Below are 12,243 nucleotides of genomic sequence, written 5' to 3' on the forward strand. Positions count from 1 at the left end.
ATTTAAGAGAGTTTGTTATTCCCATGGTGTCAGGCTTGATTCTCAGCACTACAACCACCTGAATCTACATTCTGTCTACCGTAGGCACTGGACTTGCACATGGAGCACACACACCTGCATGGAAAATTCCCATACCTATACAATAATGAAAATCATAATGATAACAATTATCATCATAATAAACTAACTAAAAGCAAAAGACTTTATGAGGCTGGAATGATTGTTCAGTGGTTATGAGAGCCTTCTGTTCGTACAGTTTAGTCATACTTGGTTCCCAAAACCTGGCTTGAACAGATCACAACCACTACAGCTCCAGATTTGAACCCTTTGGCGTCTTACCAGGCATCCATACACATATTCACATACCTGGGTACAGGCAGAAGTGTAAGAAAAAAATAAAATATATATAAAAACTAAATTAAGTAAATGAATAAAAGTAGAAGAATTTTGGATCAGAAAAAGGACAATGATGTGTTTTATAAACAAATGTAAACTATGGTTCATTTGGTTTAAAATATGTATTTTCCTTTTAGCAAAAATTCTCAATGAGTGATGTTGATTTACCACATTAGTGACCAGCATGACAAAATAAGGGTTCAGTGTCAGTGGTCACAGCAGTTCTCCAGCTGGAGTTAAGGCCAATTCAATAGAAGGTAATTCATGTCTGATACTGTAAGCCTGGCTAAACACCTATGGCTTTAGTGCCACGGAATCTAGAGAAGAGCCTACTACTTCACTTCCATAAAACATAGTCATTTCAAGCTGCATTCCAAACATTCATCCTTATATTCACAGGAGCATAGTGCTCCTTATTAAAGAAGCTTCCATTTTTGCAGTAGATACCATAACAGAAAGCTGTAACTAGTTATGATGCAGAGGACAACTGATCATGAGGTGATGAACTCCAACTGATACTTCCACAATATAACCCTTTTACTTAAGGCTCATGGAACATTGCCAAGAAGCGTTGTCAAGGTTGTAAGACCCAAAGGACTGAGATAGTGGATTCAAGATAATGTCTTTTCTATATGACAGCAAAGAATCTCTATGATATGGCTATCAAAAAAAAGAAAAATGATCACAGCTCTTATCAAGGAGACACAGATGGGTGAAATCTCCCAACACCTCCTCTGCTATTTCAAGTGCTATAGACAATTAATACCCTATGAAAGAGAGGAGAAATCGTCTGTCAGGATGAGTCACATAATTGGTTATCCAATCCAAAGAAGTCATGTCTAAAAACATGTGTATGTGAGCAACACTAAAAGGACTATCATATTTTATTTGTACCTTAATTTCAAAATATATATTAATGTAAAAAGAGACCATGAGTTGAAAAAGTAGAAGTTGAAGATTCAGAGGGACAAGAGACAGCTGGTAAATGTGAGAAATTTATTACACATATAAAATTTAAAAGTTGATCATTTTATTATAGAAAAACATAATAAAAACAAACATACAGAAGAAAAGACCATCACCATAATATAAAACAAGCTATAATGAAGATACATATGTCAAACTATATGTAGGACATTGGACATTGTCACTTATAAAACCAGATACTGTACTGGTAAGTTGACTCAATAATTAAAGGTGCTGGTTGACAAGCCTTTCAAATAGTTTTGATTCCTGTGAACTACATAGTATAAAAGGAAAGAAACGTTTCTCATGATTTCCCCTCTGACCTCCATACACATACAACCATGTATGTGCACATACACACACACATAAAACCACACACTCATAGCTGAACATACTTGAACATACACAAATAATTGTAGTTTAAAACATATTTTCTCTTGTAGATTATTATATAAAAAGCATACTTAAGATATTAGTATTCATTCCATTTTGAGAATGTGAGAAATGAAAAAGACTTTATTTATTATTTAGACTACAAAAATGAACAAATGTCATTCAACTCTGAACTGCTATAGGTAGATTCTATCCAAACTGATTAAATGATATTGTCAATCCTATTAAGTGTCACAATATAATGTCATGAGGAATTAACAAAAGGAATAAATAATGTAGGAATTGCCAACTCCTAACAAACAAACTGTGGTATAAAAACTAGGTGCAGTTATTTGTAAATCTTTTAATTTGCTACTGTGTTTTAGCTTTTCAGGGTACATGGTCTGAAGTGACAATATATGCTTCATCAATCACCTAGTGTGCAAAATAGATTCCTATTCAAGACAGTGGGCAGATGAGTTAGCAAGGGTACGTTTTGCTCCTTCTATCTCTGTGTAATATTAGGATTCCTTGATAAATAATTCTGTGATTCTGAATGAGGGACTCTTCACTCAGTTTTCAAGGGCAGCATGTGAAGTTATTAATTGATTGCAAAGAACTTCTCTAAATGATTTTCAACATTTTTTGAAATATGTGTTTCCTATTTTCTTATTTTGTTACTTGTCACTCAGGTTTAATTTACCTAGAGAATGAAGGAATTTTTACATTGTATAAGAAAAAAATAACGCAACCTACAATCATGGAACAAGATTTCTCATAGTGTGGCTTCTTACAGAAAGAAATTTAAAAAGCAAAATATCTTCCTAACAGTAGTTCCAAAGAAAGAGAAATCAGAAATACTGTGTGTGGCTAACATCTAAAACATCCAATGTAGTGTCCCCATCTTGCCTTTGTGAATTGATGATTAAGGGTGCTGTATTTAAACCAGAGCAATCAAGTTTTCTATGTCTTGTTCACTGTTGGTAAAGTATAGGGACAGAAGAGCAGTTTTTGGCTTGCATTGTAGCAGTGTTTCAGTGCCCAAATGTGTGGCTATCTGCCCAGACACAAGTGGGTCATTCAGATTGTGAACAAGGATGCTTCTTGTGAGAGCAGATATTTTATGAGGACAGCTGTCTAGCAGGAAGTGTATTGCCATGTGGTCTTTTTGAATTGGGCAAAAGGCTGTCAAATACTTCTAATAACCTACTTAATTTTTAGTGAGCATGTTTATGTAGTAGTATGTTAATAATAATTCTATCTTTAGAATAGACGCTCCTGCAATTTGGTTCCAGACATAGTTGAAAATATACACTAATAATAGATGACAGAGTTTTTGTGTTCAGGTAGTATTGTCTCTAGTCACCCTAAAGAAATTCAACTAAGATTGAATATAGCCTCACTTTTTAGAACTTCAAAATCTTTATTAGGAAAGACGCTGACAACAACCAAACTGAGATGTTCTGTTGGAGGAATATGGAGTTGTAGCCCGCGTGGTCCTCTCGCCGGGAAGAAGACACGTGGACACTAGGTTCCTTCTGCAGCAACTGTTTATTTGTCTCCATCCATAGGAAAAAAGGGTCGAACCCAAAATCCGCACTGCTTATATACACCACAGTGCAGGGTATCTGCCCACAGCGTGGCGTGTCTGCTCATGATTGGCTGTTCGCTCATTACCCTACGTAACGCCCTGGGATGGGCCATGACATGGCGTCCTTTTCACTCTACGCACATGCACCAACAGTTCTCTACGCACATGTGCAAACAGTTGTCCACTAGGAGTTAACAGCGGAAGTAGGTGCCATCTTGCCATGGCGAATGCCTCTCAAGATTCACGGCTCCCCACATGGAGTAATAGTACAGTTTCCATTGATCCTGTCTGGGGGGTAGGACAAGAATGCGTTTTTCCCTAAGCTACTATGAGAACATTTAGTTTTAGGTTCACTTGCACTACACTGTAAGCTGTGAATTTGACACTGCTGGAATTATTTTCATGACATGACAGACATTTCTGAAGAGGATAATCTCTTTTAGCAGTGCTGTTTGGTTCTTTGCCAAGATCCCAAAATGTGATGATTTTCACTCTGTGGATATTAGGCACTCATATAAGGCCACTGAGGTAAATATCAATGGCAAACATTAGCACAAGATTGAATTGGATTTCTTGAACTCTCCTATACAGGTGAGATAATTAACTCCCCTAGAGGGGATTGTGAGGTACTCACATGCCCACATTTTCTATTACCATGATCACAGGCTTAGGACTCTCTCCCATCTTTTGCCTTATTAATTTACTATGTGGAATATTTTTGTCCTAAAGTACCCACAGATGGTCATTTTCTTGTTTGCTTGAATATTTTCAGATGGTCATTTTCTTGTTTGCTTGAATATTATCATGTATTTTGCTCTTAAGCATCACCAAAAAAAAAAAAAAAAAGAATTTCTTTGAAATTTCACAGTAAAACCTCAGGTTTATCCATATTTTTTACAATTTTAAATTTATTTATATTGTAATAATTTCCTATTTATATCCCAGCATCTATTTATATCACTATAAAACACAGTAGTCACTTCAAAATAAAATGTGACTAAGAAATGTTTCTTGATGCATAGCTCACCACTTTGCTGAAGGAACATCAATGAGTGGCTTGTTTGATGGAGCAAAACAACAGATGAGACTTGATATAGAAATATTTTACCACAAAAACATAAGTAAAATTTCTGTTAATATGTATAAATGAAAGGACATAAAATGAAATTACATAAAATGAACACTTCATCCCCAAAAGTTTTTATATACTGCCTACATGTGAGTTTGTAAGACAAAAAATAAATAAATAAATAAATAAATAAATAAATTAAAGAGCATCTTCTAAAAATTGACGTTGTAAAACACAATCTCACAGTAAAATATATGTGTATTTTGAGTAAGGATATTTGAAACACACACTTTTAAAAAAGAAAGCAAACAAAAAACTTGCTGTTGTGTAGTCCATCTTACTACTAGACATTCCTGTCCCTCTAGGATTTTTTTTGTACATTTCATGAGTGCTAGTTCAAAGAGTAAAAACATACTTAAATGTAAATACAACACCTTTTAGTTAATCATTTAGTAAACATCCCATGAGATAGAGGACTTCAGTTCTTGAAAGTTCATCTTCGTCCCTCGCAGTGTCTTTGCTAGATAAACTGATTTCTTTTAAACAAAACATAAAATATATACATAAAATATATAACAAGCTTTAAATTTAGAGAAATCTCCTTAAATAAAAACCATTCAAATGTAGTGTGCTTTAATGATTAATGGGCATCTTCTGAGAATACAGTTCAACAGCACTTTTTACTGTGAAAACATTTTGCTACAAGAAAATCTACTCAGTTTCTGTATAAAACAGGGACCCATGATATCTCTGAACAGCTCATATTCAGACTTGATTAGAATTGGTCTGTCAGTGTTCTACTCTAGGAAAAGAAATAAGTCAAAAGAAGACAGGGAAGAGAAAAAGGTCTAAAAAAAGAGTGGTCAAGGGAAGAGAGTAGCATGAAGACGAAACAAAGGGATAGACATGCAAACACAAACCCACATCACAAACCTACATCACAAACCCTTCTCTAGTGATATAGAAAATAATAACAGAAGAGTATATGTGTGGTTTTCTGGGTCAAATGGTGTTGTGCATCTCATGTTTTTGTTTTTCATACTCATTTTTGCCCCCTCTGGAGGAAATTTATCTCAATCTGAAGTCATGAAACTTTTTCCTAGGAGCCAATCAAGAATATCATTTTTACAACGGAGAATTAAATATTTCACCAAAAATTAAAAATATATGTACTTTTATATCTTGACTTTGTTAATTATTTTTAAATGGTGAGTCTGGGATTGAGGTGAATGACCTGTATTTATTTGAGAAATTTAATATTTATAATTTAAAGAAAAATGGAATATAATTTGAAATCATATTTTGTACCACTGAATTCATTGCTCCAACCTGAGTCAGATAAATTAGGTTTAAAAACTTTTCCTGGTATAAAATGTTTCTTCCACTCTAATTATTTAATTATGAATTTAACAAATTGGTCAATCAATCAATTCATTCATTCATTAAATTTATGATCTTATCAATTGTGAAGGTAAAGAAGCAACTAGAGAACTTAGAAGAATGAAATTAAGTTACAACAACATTTATTCACAAATAAATAAGCCTCCAAATTGTTACTCAGGAAGTAGGGCCTGAGTCCAAAACCCTACGGTTATATTATGTTGGCTTGGCTCTCCTGGAATTCAGATTGTAGATAAAGCTGGTGTTGAACTCAAAGATCCATCTGCCTTCACATCTCAAGTGCTAGGATTAAGGGTGTGCCATTGAAATAGAGTTACATCACTTTTCCTCATACTTTTCGTCCCATAAGCCCAACTGACCATTGTTTACCAGTTGAGAGCCTGTTTTTCACGTTGCTTGTTTTTTTTAATCACACAGGCATTATTTATTCCTAAGCTTACAGTGAAAGTTGAGTTTGAAAGGATGGTTTGCTAGCATAACACTGGGGGTGAGGGAGAAATATAAAACAGGTATTATCCTGTGTCCACAGAGGACTGATGGAGGAGCCATTGCCTTGGGCAATCCTCTGGGAGAACCTGGCTGTAGGATTCTAGTGACCTTGTTAAACACCCTGGAGAGGGTGGGAGGGACCTGTGGTGCTGCAGCCCTGTGCATTGAGGGTAGGATGGGGATGCAATGTGTGTTCAGAGAGGATGATCTGGACCTTGATCCACCCTTAGATGAGCTACCACTCTTGGACAGTTCTCACTGTATCAGTGAGACACTAAGTAGAAAGTGGAATCAGAGGACCAAAGTGAGGACAGGAACCCAGGTGGACAGCTTGCTGTACTTTAATGTGAGACACCCAAGGCTAAGACATTGCACCTGACACTGTTATAAATAAAAGGGAAATCCAATCAGTCAGCAAGGGCTCCATAGGGAACAGCATTTTCATAACTTCCGTGTTTATCATCTTTGCTTTCCAGTGTAATTTTATCTGATCAGCATTCTGAAGGATGATGACTGCAGCCTCTCTTGCGAACTTCCGGCTCTTCACTTTAACCTTGGTTGGTTCAAACACCCCTTGCTTGTAGTCTCGTGGTTTCCCATGGACCAAATCAAGACCAATCTACTAGAGCTTTTTATTTTCCGGATTAACTTAAGCCTCATTGTGAAAAGCTTTTAACTTGGCAACCAGGTCGGTGGAATCTTGGGCAGCCTTCACTGCAAGTGTATTGGGAATCACAAGCAGAGATCTTACAAACTCTCCAATAGCAAGCTGCTCCCGAGATCCCATATTTGTTGCATAGTTTTCAAGGTATATGGACAGGGCAGCTTCTACAGCACCTCCATCTGAGACCACAGGCTTTGACTCCAAAACTCTCTCCACAACACAAAAGGCGCCATGTAAACAGAGCTCCATTTCATCACACATGAAATCATTTGCTCCTAGTTAGATAATTGAGGAAGATGTACGAGCCTTAGTATTTTTGATTAAGATCATCTCATCATCATAAATTCTCTCCTGTACGACCTCTTCTGCTTGTCCCAACATTGTCGCTTCAAAAGTTTCTTCACCTTCCAAATTGGCCAGTGTAGACAGGATACTTGCTCCTGAAGCTTTTGCGATATGCTTGAGGTCTCTTTTTAAAACTTTCCTAACAGCCATGGCACCAGCTTCCACAAAATACTTCAAACACATATGATCAATCCCACCAGTGGTTAGAATTACATTGGCACCAGTTGCGAGGATCTTCTCAATTCTCTCCTTAGTGATATCTGAATCTCTCTGTCTAATTGCGTCCAATTTCGCAGGGTCTGTAATAACCACCTGTACACCAAGCTTCATTTTTGTTTTCTGCAGGCTGAAGTCAAAGAGAAGCAATTTTTGCATTAACTATTCTCTTGGGCATGCCCTGAGATCCAACCACACAATTGAGTGCATAGCCATTGATCAGCATGCTTTCTATCTGACTTCTCCCATGGGCTTTCAGAATATTAACCTTAGCCTTCAACAAATAAATATTTTCCTTAGGTAATGAGTACATAATAAATACATTGGGCATATATGTGCAGGAATTTAAAGTGTTTCCCATTTTTATTTGCATATATAAATGTGGACTGTTTCACAAAAGAAATTTAGAAAAGTAGTTTTTTGGTTTTTTGTTTGTTTGTTTGTTTGTTTTGTTTTGTTTTGGTTTGGTTTGGTTTTTGAGACAGGGTTTCTCTGTGTAGCCCTGGCTGTCCTGGAACTCACTCTGTAGACCAGGCAGCATGTACATAGTAGAGGATTGCAAATTCAATCATCAATAGGAGGAGAGGAGCTCGGCCCTGTGAAGGTTCTGTGCCCCAATGTAGGGGAATGCCAGGGCCAATAAGTGGGAGAGGGTGGGGTGGCCGGCATGGGGAGGGGGGAAGCAACAGGGGTTTGTTTTTGTTGTTTTTGTTTGTTTCTTTGTTTTCCGGAGGGGAAACTGGGAAAGGAGAAATTTACATGTAAATAAAGAAAATATCTAATAATAAACAAAAGAATGATCCTAGGCAACTTACTAAAATTCTTCTCTGAAACCGCTTGAGCCAGGCCCCCACAGTTCAAATCACCTTCAGTACTACTGTCTTCCATGTTCCTACTAGAATTTCCTCATTAAGCGCCACTTAAAGCCTTCAGCTGCTTTTCTTTTTTCTTTTTTCTTTTTGTTGTTGTTGGTTTTTTGTTTTTTTGTTTTTGTTTTTGTTTTGTAAAAAAAAAAAGAGAAAGAGAGAGAGAGAGATGGATCCTTGCTGGAGAATGTACTTAAACTGAGAGGCAGGTTTTGAAGTTTTGAAGACAAATCCCAGTTCCTATTCTCTCTCAAATTCTTGGGTACAAATGAAACGTCATGTTTCAGTTGCACATTTCTGCAGGCTTTTCCTGCTCTCCATTGTGGATATATTTCTGAGCTTGAATACATTATAAAAAATAAAATTAACTGAAATATAGGTTAGTATATTTTATTATACCTAGTACCAAGTTAATGAGGTTTCACATCCCTTTCTCTTTTGATTACTCATGTTTCAATAATGCAGCATATCACTCTCGGTGGTTAATGCCATGTGTTACCTATGTTCCTGTAGAGCTCAGTACCAAGCAAACTGATCACTGCAGTGCTTCTTCTGACACATGCAGTCTGTAGCCTACACTGAACTCCAAAGTCAATCTCTTGTTATTACATATGACTCATGGAGAAATTGGATAAACCATAGATGTGACCATCCTTTAATAAAGGACTTGCAAAATATTTTGGTAGAATCTTTTTTTTCCCAAGAACTAAGAGGAAAACCTTACAGAGATAGAAGAGCATAAGAAAAGTGTTCTTGATGTTGTATGAAGAAAAAAAAAAGCTGTCAGTCCATCTTAAGCTAAAGAGCTTAAATCTGAAGAATGTAGTGGCTTCAATGGATGATTACAAATAAATTGTGTTTTGTTATACTAGTTTTACTATTAGGGATCATGAGATCTGCATAATAAACATACAACTCGATCTTACTGCCTAGACTTCTAGGCATTTAGATACTCTCTCTCTCTCTCTCTCTCTCTCTCTCTCTCTCTCTCTCTCTCTCTCTCTCTTTCTCTCTCTCTGTGTGTGTGTGTGTGTGTGTGTGTGTGTGTGTGTATGTGACTGTGTAGGTATGTGTGTGTGTGTGCTTATACACATATTTGTGTGCACATGCATGTATAAGCCAGAGGAAAATCTTTTCATCAATACTTAAGTCCCTTCTACCATTTGTTTGTGTGTTTTTGCTCGTTTATGAGGTTAACCATGTTTTGTATTTACTTGGAACTTGCCATGTACTCTAGTTTCGAAGTCCAGCATGTCCTAGAATCTGTCTATCTCTACGTCCCATGAGATAAAATTTCATGTAATATCTACCTTGCCAGGATCTTTTTATATGGCTTCTAGGCATCAAAATGACTTATTCGTGCTTGCAAGGCAGGGACTTTGCTAACTGCAAACCATATCCTTGATCCTCTAGCACACATGCTTGAGAGAACAATGATACACCTATGGATTATCCACTTCTGTATGTATGTGTGCATGTGCCCCTACACAATTATGTTTAGTTTGGCACAATGATTTGGTCTCATCAACACTTTGTTCAAATGTGAGGCCCTCAATGCTGTTTTAGAAAAAACAATATTATTTAATAAGCCATACACCCTCTGTCTTGTCTATTCTTAGATATTATGTAATTGACTTGAAATATTTGCCTAAATTTTTGCTCTATGATGTTTAACTAGGAAGATAAAATGTAGCCAAGTAACTAAACTTTTGTGATATGTAACTTTGTAAATGGCAGGGACTGGCATCTTCTGTCACTTAATTAAGGAGCTTGAAAGTAAAACATCTGCAGAGAGAAGCTGAAAACAAAGTCTACATTGTAGAACAGGGAAGTTTCCATGTCAGCATCAGTTCTTGCTTCTGGTCTGTTTACTACTATTCCTTTAGTTAACAAGAAAGAGTCTCATCAACTTCTCCTAACTCCTAATTCCTCTACTGTTGTTGACTGTGCTTCTCCTTGTCACAAGTAGAAGCAAAATGATCTTATTGTAAGTGCTCTCAATAACTATTAGCTAACTAACCAGTAGATAATCAGTATATACATATGCAATAGTATTGGTGCAAAAATCAGTTTATAATATAACCAATCTCTTAGTAATGCTGACAGTATATCAAAGTATAAAATCAAATGACTAGAGTCCATACTGAGTGGAGGAATTAGGGCACCCTTTCAACTCATTCTAAATTAGTCAAGAATAATGAAAGCATGATACAGAGCTATTAATATTGGATGAGGCAAATCCAGTGTTTTTAAAATACTGGTGTGATATGTCCATAGGTTCTCATAGAAAGCCCAGACTCCCAAGCAACATCCATGCCATATGGAATGCACATCTCAAAGCAGAGTATAAAGTTTCTCATTGAGGAATAAAAGAAATTTACTTCAAGAAACATTTTAGGTTATGGTTTTGAACCTCAGAATTTCTCACACCAGCAATGTTAAACTCTAAAAAAATAAATTAAATTAAATTTAAAAATAAATGTAAAAATGAATAAGAAGAAAAGATTTGCTGAGTGTCTCACCGACCTGCTGATTCATAACTTCATCTCATAGGTATTTACACGGGATGCCCGGGAGATACCAAAGCAGTCTTCATGTTAGGAGAAGGAAGTCAAGGCTCTTGTGAACACTGATCCACAAGTACGAGATGCCTTCCTTATAGTTTTATCTGGACCAAACCACTTACAAGATCTTTTAAAACTCATTACTTTGTTCAAGTATCTCACAGGTTCGTTTAATCTATTTGGATCTCTCTCATCCCTTCCTCTTCCATGACGACCTCCCTTCCCACATGTCTGCCTCTTTCTTATTCACCAATTGTTTTGTTTTCTGACCCACTGGGTTTGTCCAGAGGCTTTGCTTGATACAGTTCTGTAATTCTTCACTTAAGAAGAGTGAGCTCACCAAGGAATCTATACGTGAAGACAATGCATCTACCTCTTCCAACACCATATCTACAGCCAGCATTTCTGTTGTGACTAGCTCAGCTATGAATACCTATTCCATGTATGGTTCTGCATTTGCTTTTTGCTATCAAGAAAAGTCTCTTTGATGAATGTTGGGGATAAAGGATGTCTAGGGGTATACACATAAATATTTAGGAGGCATTGTGACACTCCAAGCATTAGTAGTAAGTTCCTCTGTAGGACCTATGACTGTCGCAGGCTCAGATTTTGACCAACTTTATTGCTCCAGACAAAGAGAAGGGCTTTTATTCAGGAGGCACATTTGATGTTTTAGTCAAATCCAAACCACTCTGACTATCTCCACACTGACCTATTTTAATGCAAAGTCTAAAGTCTGCCCTTCCTTTATCCTTTGGTCCTAACTTCATTTTTTTTCTCATTTGGATGCTTTCCAACCACTCTAATTTAAATGGTAAATAAATGGTGATGGAATTGACTGAAACTTCTCCCTTCATTTACTTCCTGAGTTTTGCAATATATCAAAGATTTCAGAAAGGCCAAAACTCCAGACTATGGGAAACTAAAAGAAAATTGTATTCCTGCTGTCCTACTTTCTGCCTTTTCATTTTAGATTTCAAGTTTCAGGGGATAAACAAGGTCTATTTCCTATTATATGACAACATTGGTATAAGAAATCAAAATCTGTGTCACATTGAAATTGAATAATTTACCCTTCTTTCTTTTCCTTTCTGTTTTGTTTCTGCATTGGAAACATCAGCAATAGATTTTAGTAGGAGACACGGAAGCTAAATTTTTTTCAAATCTGGGAAAAACAATTGTCATTTGTATTCAGAAACATTTACAGCCCCTTGAGCCTTCTTTCTTCCATTTTTAGGTTTTTTCTTTTTTGATTTGTTTGTTTATTTGTTTTTCAACATATGCTTCTTATGCTGAATAATGCT

At 36.3% G+C, this 12,243-nt stretch overlaps 1 pseudogene; it reads right to left on the reverse strand.

The window, feature by feature from the left end:
- Positions 1-6,602: 6,602 nt before the first annotated feature.
- LOC116081088 lies at positions 6,603-7,870 on the reverse strand (annotated as a pseudogene).
- Between the last annotated feature and the right edge of the window lie 4,373 nt (positions 7,871-12,243).

The sequence above is a fragment of the Mastomys coucha genome, unplaced genomic scaffold (genome assembly GCF_008632895.1).
Source record: "Mastomys coucha isolate ucsf_1 unplaced genomic scaffold, UCSF_Mcou_1 pScaffold6, whole genome shotgun sequence".
In the NCBI taxonomy this organism is placed as follows: domain Eukaryota; kingdom Metazoa; phylum Chordata; class Mammalia; order Rodentia; family Muridae; genus Mastomys; species Mastomys coucha.